Genomic DNA, 7,909 nt, shown 5'->3' with positions numbered 1-7,909 from the left:
AAGTTAATCGCCACGCCAACAGGAAGTCAGCTATTAAGGGTTGTTTGAAAAACGCATGCTCTGGAATTTGATATACTCCTCCTAGACGATTAATCCGATCGCCACCAAACTCGGTCAGCATGAAGTCAAGACACTGATGATTAAAAATTGCCAGGGGATTTTTGATATCTCGAACGGTTTGGCCGTGGCGAGGCAACGAATTTATGGCGAGAAAAAGGAAACAGGAAATGTGTTATAACGTCTTAATACATATATTGATCTTTATGAAACTTCACGAGTGTGTTCGTTATAGGAGTCTGATCACATGGATGTGACTATTGTGAGTCAAAGTTATAGCGCCACCAACTGGCAGCAGGAAGTGTATCACTTTTTGAAATGTTTTGAGATCACCCTCTTATTTTTACCTGATTTGCTTCAAACTTCATCAGTGTAATGTCAATACACAGCAGATGTAGACCTATGACAGGATTTTTGATATTTGAAATATTGTTGCCATGGCAACAGGTCAAACTGTAATAATATTCTTTAGTGTTTTTGAGGCTCTTAACATGCTTCAAATTGCATGAAACTCCGACACACATCAATATTGTCAACCAATAGACATGGACAAAGCCATAGAAATGGGTGTGGTGGAGGGGCTCAGTAGCGCCACCTTTTGACAAAAGTGGGGGTTAGTTTTTCCTACAGTCACCAAACTCGGTACACATATTATTCTCATCAAGCCGGACAATTTTCTAATTTACATTCATTAGCTCCGACCAACAGGAAGTCAGCTATTTTGGTTTGAATGTTAATTTTTTGAAAAACAGGCTATGAATTTTATACTACTACTCCTACAGGGTTTATCCAATTTACACCAAGCTTTTTTTTAACTTGTTGCGAACACATTGAAGTTGTTTAATTGCAAACGGATTTTGGATATCTCAAACGGTTTGGCCGTGGCGAGGCAACGAATTTATGGCGAGAAAAAGGAAACAGGAAATGTGTTATAACTTCTGCATACATTGATTGATGTTTATGAAACTTCAGGAGTGTGTTGGTTGTAGTAGTCTGATCACATGGATGTAACTATTGTGAGTCAAAGTTATAGCGCCACCAAATGGCAGCAAGAAGTGTATCACTTTTAAAATGCTTTGAGATCACCCTCTTATTTTTACCTGATTTGCTTCAAACTTCATCAGTGTAATGTCAATACACAGCAGATGTAGACCTATGACAGGATTTTTGATATTTGAAATATTGTTGCCATGGCAACAGGTCAAACTGTAATAATATTCTTGAGTGTTTTTGAGGCTCTTAACATGCTTCAAATTGCATGAAACTCGACACACACATCAATATTGTCAACCAGTAGACATGGACAAAGCCATAGAAATGGGCGTGGTGGAGGGGCTCAGTAGCGCCACCTTTTGACAAAAGTGGGGGGTTAGTTTTTCCTACAGACACCAAACTCGGCACATATTATTCTCATCAAGCCGTACAATTTTCTAATTTACATTCATTAGCTCCGACCAACAGGAAGTCAGCTATTTTGGTTTGAATGTTAATTTTTTGAAAAAACAGGCTATGAATTTTATACTACTACTCCTACAGGGTTTATCCAATTTACACCAAGCTTTTTTTAACTTGTTGCTAACACATTGAAGTTGTTTAATTGCAAACGGATTTTGGATATCTCAAACGGTTTGGCCGTGGCGAGGCAACGAATTTATGGCAAGAAAAGGGAAACAAAGTGTTATAACTTCTGCATACATTAATTGATTTTGATGAAACTTTGGCTTAGTCTTCGTTGTACAAGGCTGATCACATGGATTTGAGTATTGTGATTCAAAGTCATAGCGCCACCAACTGGAAGCAGAAAATGTGTCACTTTCAGCATACATTGAGATCACCCTCTTATTTTTTACCTGATTTGCTTCAAAATTCAACAGAATAATGTTAAAACTTGGCACATGTAATCCTTTGAAAATGGGCAGGGAGGAGGGGCTCTATAACGGCACCTTGTAGTGCAGTAAATGTGGAGTGAATTTGACATAGTCCTTTGATGTTTAACCGTTTTAAGTGCCTATTGCCCGCTGTGCACAGTTGCCCTGAAGCCACCGGGGTGGCGGTGCCACCGGGCTTGGGCCCGCCATCGCTGCTCGCAGCTATATTTATTAGGGCCCAAGCGAAATTTCGCGCAGGGCCCTTTTGTTATAATAAGGATTATTATTATTATTATTTTTTTTTTTTTTTTTTTTTTTTTTTCCGTCTTACGGGGCTTTTTGGGGGCCTTAACAAGCTCAAAAACTCTTGAAAATTGGCACAAAAATAGGAAAACCCCGCCATTAGGACCCCGGAGATGTTTGTACCCGGGCGTGGCAGGGGGCTCGACAGCGCCCCCTTGAAAAAAGTCTGAAAATTTGGTCCATATATTAAACATGCTTGCACGTATTAGTATGAAACTCGGTACACATATAGACCTCATCGGGCCGAACAACTTTCGCGCTCTAAGTTAATCGCCACGCCAACAGGAAGTCAGCTATTAAGGGTTGTTTGAAAAACGCATGCTCTGGAATTTGATATACTCCTCCTAGACGATTAATCCGATCGCCACCAAACTCGGTCAGCATGAAGTCAAGACACTGATGATTAAAAATTGCCAGGGGATTTTTGATATCTCGAACGGTTTGGCCGTGGCGAGGCAACGAATTTATGGCGAGAAAAAGGAAACAGGAAATGTGTTATAACGTCTTAATACATATATTGATCTTTATGAAACTTCACGAGTGTGTTCGTTATAGGAGTCTGATCACATGGATGTGACTATTGTGAGTCAAATTTATAGCGCCACCAACTGGCAGCAGGAAGTGTATCACTTTTTGAAATGTTTTGAGATCACCCTCTTATTTTTACCTGATTTGCTTCAAACTTCATCAGTGTAATGTCAATACACAGCAGATGTAGACCTATGACAGGATTTTTGATATTTGAAATATTGTTGCCATGGCAACAGGTCAAACTGTAATAATATTCTTGAGTGTTTTTGATGCTCTTAACATGCTTCAAATTGCATGAAACTCGACACACACATCAATATTGTCAACCAGTAGACATGGACAAAGCCATAGAAATGGGCGTGGTGGAGGGGCTCAGTAGCGCCACCTTTTGACAAAAGTGGGGGGTTAGTTTTTCCTACAGTCACCAAACTCGGTACACATATTATTCTCATCAAGCCGGACAATTTTCTAATTTACATTCATTAGCTCCGACCAACAGGAAGTCAGCTATTTTGGTTTGAATGTTAATTTTTTGAAAAAACAGGCTATGAATTTTATACTACTACTCCTACAGGGTTTATCCAATTTACACCAAGCTTAATTTTACTTGTTGCGAACACATTGAAGTTGTTTAATTGCAAACGGATTTTGGATATCTCAAACGGTTTGGCCGTGGCGAGGCAACGAATTTATGGCGAGAAAAGGGAAACAGGAAATGTGTTATAACTTCTGCATACATTGATTGATGTTTATGAAACTTCAGGAGTGTGTTGGTTGTAGTAGTCTGATCACATGGATGTAACTATTGTGAGTCAAAGTTATAGCGCCACCAAATGGCAGCAAGAAGTGTATCACTTTTAAAATGCTTTGAGATCACCCTCTTATTTTTACCTGATTTGCTTCAAACTTCATCAGTGTAATGTCAATACACAGCAGATGTAGACCTATGACAGGATTTTTGATATTTGAAATATTGTTGCCATGGCAACAGGTCAAACTGTAATAATATTCTTGAGTGTTTTTGAGGCTCTTAACATGCTTCAAATTGCATGAAACTCGACACACACATCAATATTGTCAACCAGTAGACATGGACAAAGCCATAGAAATGGGCGTGGTGGAGGGGCTCAGTAGCGCCACCTTTTGACAAAAGTGGGGGTTAGTTTTTCCTACAGTCACCAAACTCGGTACACATATTATTCTCATCAAGCCGGACAATTTTCTAATTTACATTCATTAGCTCCGACCAACAGGAAGTCAGCTATTTTGGTTTGAATGTTAATTTTTGAAAAAACAGGCTATGAATTTTATACTACTACTCCTACAGGGTTTATCCAATTTACACCAAGCTTTTTTAACTTGTTGCTAACACATTGAAGTTGTTTAATTGCAAACGGATTTTGGATATCTCAAACGGTTTGGCCGTGGCGAGGCAACGAATTTATGGCAAGAAAAGGGAAACAAAGTGTTATAACTTCTGCATACATTAATTGATTTTGATGAAACTTTGGCTTAGTCTTCGTTGTACAAGGCTGATCACATGGATTTGACTATTGTGATTCAAAGTCATAGCGCCACCAACTGGAAGCAGAAAATGTGTCACTTTCAGCATACATTGAGATCACCCTCTTATTTTTACCTGATTTGCTTCAAAATTCATCAGAATAATGTTAAAACTTGGCACATGTAATCCTTTGAAAATGGGCAGGGAGGAGGGGCTCTATAACGGCACCTTGTAGTGCAGTAAATGTGGAGTGAATTTGACATAGTCCTTTGATGTTTAACCGTTTTAAGTGCCTATTGCCCGCTGTGCACAGTTGCCCTGAAGCCACCGGGGTGGCGGTGCCACCGGGCTTGGGCCCGCCATCGCTGCTCGCAGCTATATTTATTATTTTTTTTATTTTTATTTTTTTTATTTTTTTTTTTTTTTCGTCTTCCGGGGCTTTTTGGGGGCCTTAACATGCTCAAAAACTCTTGAAAATTGGCACACACATTGGAATCCGCGGCCATTAGGACGCCGGAGAGGCTGGTACCCGGGCGTGGCAGGGGGGCTCGACAGCGCCCCCTTGAAAAAAGTCTGAAAATTTGGTCCATATATTAAACATGCTTGCACGTATTAGTATGAAACTCGGTACACATATAGACCTCATCGGGCCGAACAACTTTCGCGCTCTAAGTTAATCGCCACGCCAACAGGAAGTCAGCTATTAAGGGTTGTTTGAAAAAACGCATGCTCTGGAATTTGATATACTCCTCCTAGACGATTAATCCGATCGCCACCAAACTCGGTCAGCATGAAGTCAAGACACTGATGATTAAAAATTGCCAGGGGATTTTTGATATCTCGAACGGTTTGGCCGTGGCGAGGCAACGAATTTATGGCGAGAAAAAAGGAAACAGGAAATGTGTTATAACGTCTTAATACATATATTGATCTTTATGAAACTTCACGAGTGTGTTCGTTATAGGAGTCTGATCACATGGATGTGACTATTGTGAGTCAAAGTTATAGCGCCACCAACTGGCAGCAGGAAGTGTATCACTTTTTGAAATGTTTTGAGATCACCCTCTTATTTTTACCTGATTTGCTTCAAACTTCATCAGTGTAATGTCAATACACAGCAGATGTAGACCTATGACAGGATTTTTGATATTTGAAATATTGTTGCCATGGCAACAGGTCAAACTGTAATAATATTCTTGAGTGTTTTTGAGGCTCTTAACATGCTTCAAATTGCATGAAACTCGACACACACATCAATATTGTCAACCAGTAGACATGGACAAAGCCATAGAAATGGGCGTGGTGGAGGGGCTCAGTAGCGCCACCTTTTGACAAAAGTGGGGGGGTTAGTTTTTCCTACAGTCACCAAACTCGGTACACATATTATTCTCATCAAGCCGGACAATTTTCTAATTTACATTCATTAGCTCCGACCAACAGGAAGTCAGCTATTTTGGTTTGAATGTTAATTTTTTGAAAAAACAGGCTATGAATTTTATACTACTACTCCTACAGGGTTTATCCAATTTACACCAAGCTTTTTTTAACTTGTTGCGAACACATTGAAGTTGTTTAATTGCAAACGGATTTTGGATATCTCAAACGGTTTGGCCGTGGCGAGGCAACGAATTTATGGCGAGAAAAGGGAAACAGGAAATGTGTTATAACTTCTGCATACATTGATTGATGTTTATGAAACTTCAGGAGTGTGTTGGTTGTAGTAGTCTGATCACATGGATGTAACTATTGTGAGTCAAAGTTATAGCGCCACCAAATGGCAGCAAGAAGTGTATCACTTTTAAAATGCTTTGAGATCACCCTCTTATTTTTACCTGATTTGCTTCAAACTTCATCAGTGTAATGTCAATACACAGCAGATGTAGACCTATGACAGGATTTTTTGATATTTGAAATATTGTTGCCATGGCAACAGGTCAAACTGTAATAATATTCTTGAGTGTTTTTGAGGCTCTTAACATGCTTCAAATTGCATGAAACTCGACACACACATCAATATTGTCAACCAGTAGACATGGACAAAGCCATAGAAATGGGCGTGGTGGAGGGGCTCAGTAGCGCCACCTTTTGACAAAAGTGAGGGGGTTAGTTTTTCCTACAGTCACCAAACTCGGTACACATATTATTCTCATCAAGCCGTACAATTTTCTAATTTACATTCATTAGCTCCGACCAACAGGAAGTCAGCTATTTTGTTTTGAATGTTAATTTTTTGAAAAAACAGGCTATGAATTTTATACTACTACTCCTACAGGGTTTATCCAATTTACACCAAGCTTTTTTTTAACTTGTTGCTAACACATTGAAGTTGTTTAATTGCAAACGGATTTTGGATATCTCAAACGGTTTGGCCGTGGCGAGGCAACGAATTTATGGCAAGAAAAGGGAAACAAAGTGTTATAACTTCTGCATACATTAATTGATTTTGATGAAACTTTGGCTTAGTCTTCGTTGTACAAGGCTGATCACATGGATTTGAGTATTGTGATTCAAAGTCATAGCGCCACCAACTGGAAGCAGAAAATGTGTCACTTTCAGCATACATTGAGATCACCCTCTTATTTTTACCTGATTTGCTTCAAAATTCATCAGAATAATGTTAAAACTTGGCACATGTAAATCCTTGAAAATGGGGCAGGGAGGAGGGGCTCTATAGCGGCACCTTGTAGTGCAGTAAATGTGGAGTGAATTTGACATAGTCCTTTGATGTTTAACCGTTTTAAGTGCCTATTGCCCGCTGTGCACAGTTGCCCTGAAGCCACCGGGGTGGCGGTGCCACCGGGCTTGGGCCCGCCATCGCTGCTCGCAGCTATATTTTTATGTTATGTTTCGTTTTTTATCTAAAACCTTCAGCGCTCAGACGATAATACACAAATGTGGACAAGTCCACATTCAAGCACACTGGGCTTAAACAGTTCTCCCTTGATAGCAGATTTAGTTCACAAACAACTGACAGTTGTTACCTAAATATTTTCATTGACAATAATCAATCCGAAAAATCGGCATTACTAGCTAACTTATTTGTCGCGCCATTAGTCGCATGCACACTCGAGCCACGTGGATGAACCTGTTCTTGGCTCACTTTGAGTCAGACTTGTGAATTCAGTGAATTGTTAACTGGAGAGTCGACATAGACCGCTGATCGGTGTATGACATCAAAGTACCGCGAGAGATTAGAGAGCAGATGGCTCCATTTTCTTTCGAATCGCTTAAAGGGACAGTTCACCCAAAAATTTAAATTTTCCCATGATTTACTCACCCTCAAGCCATCCTAGTTGTATATGACTATCTTCTTTCTGATGAACATAATCAGAGTTATATTTAAAAATATTCTGGCTCTTCCTAGCTTCATAGTGAATGGGGCTTGAGATTTTGAATCTCAAAAAAGTGCATCCATCCATTATAGAAGTAATCCATATGACTCCATGGACGGAAACTGGTTATTTTAGTTTTAAAAGTTGTAAATATGGAGATTTGTCTTACAAAAACCCATTGTTTCGCTTCAGAAGGCCCCCTGGAGTGGTATGGATTACTTATATGATGGATGGATGCACTTTTTTGGGCTTCAAAATCATGCCCGCCATTCACTACCATTACAAAGCTTGGAAGAGCCAGGATATTTATTAAT

The sequence above is a fragment of the Chanodichthys erythropterus genome, chromosome 24 (genome assembly GCF_024489055.1).
Source record: "Chanodichthys erythropterus isolate Z2021 chromosome 24, ASM2448905v1, whole genome shotgun sequence".
Lineage (NCBI taxonomy): Eukaryota > Metazoa > Chordata > Actinopteri > Cypriniformes > Xenocyprididae > Chanodichthys > Chanodichthys erythropterus.
This window is presented reverse-complemented; position numbering follows the sequence as displayed.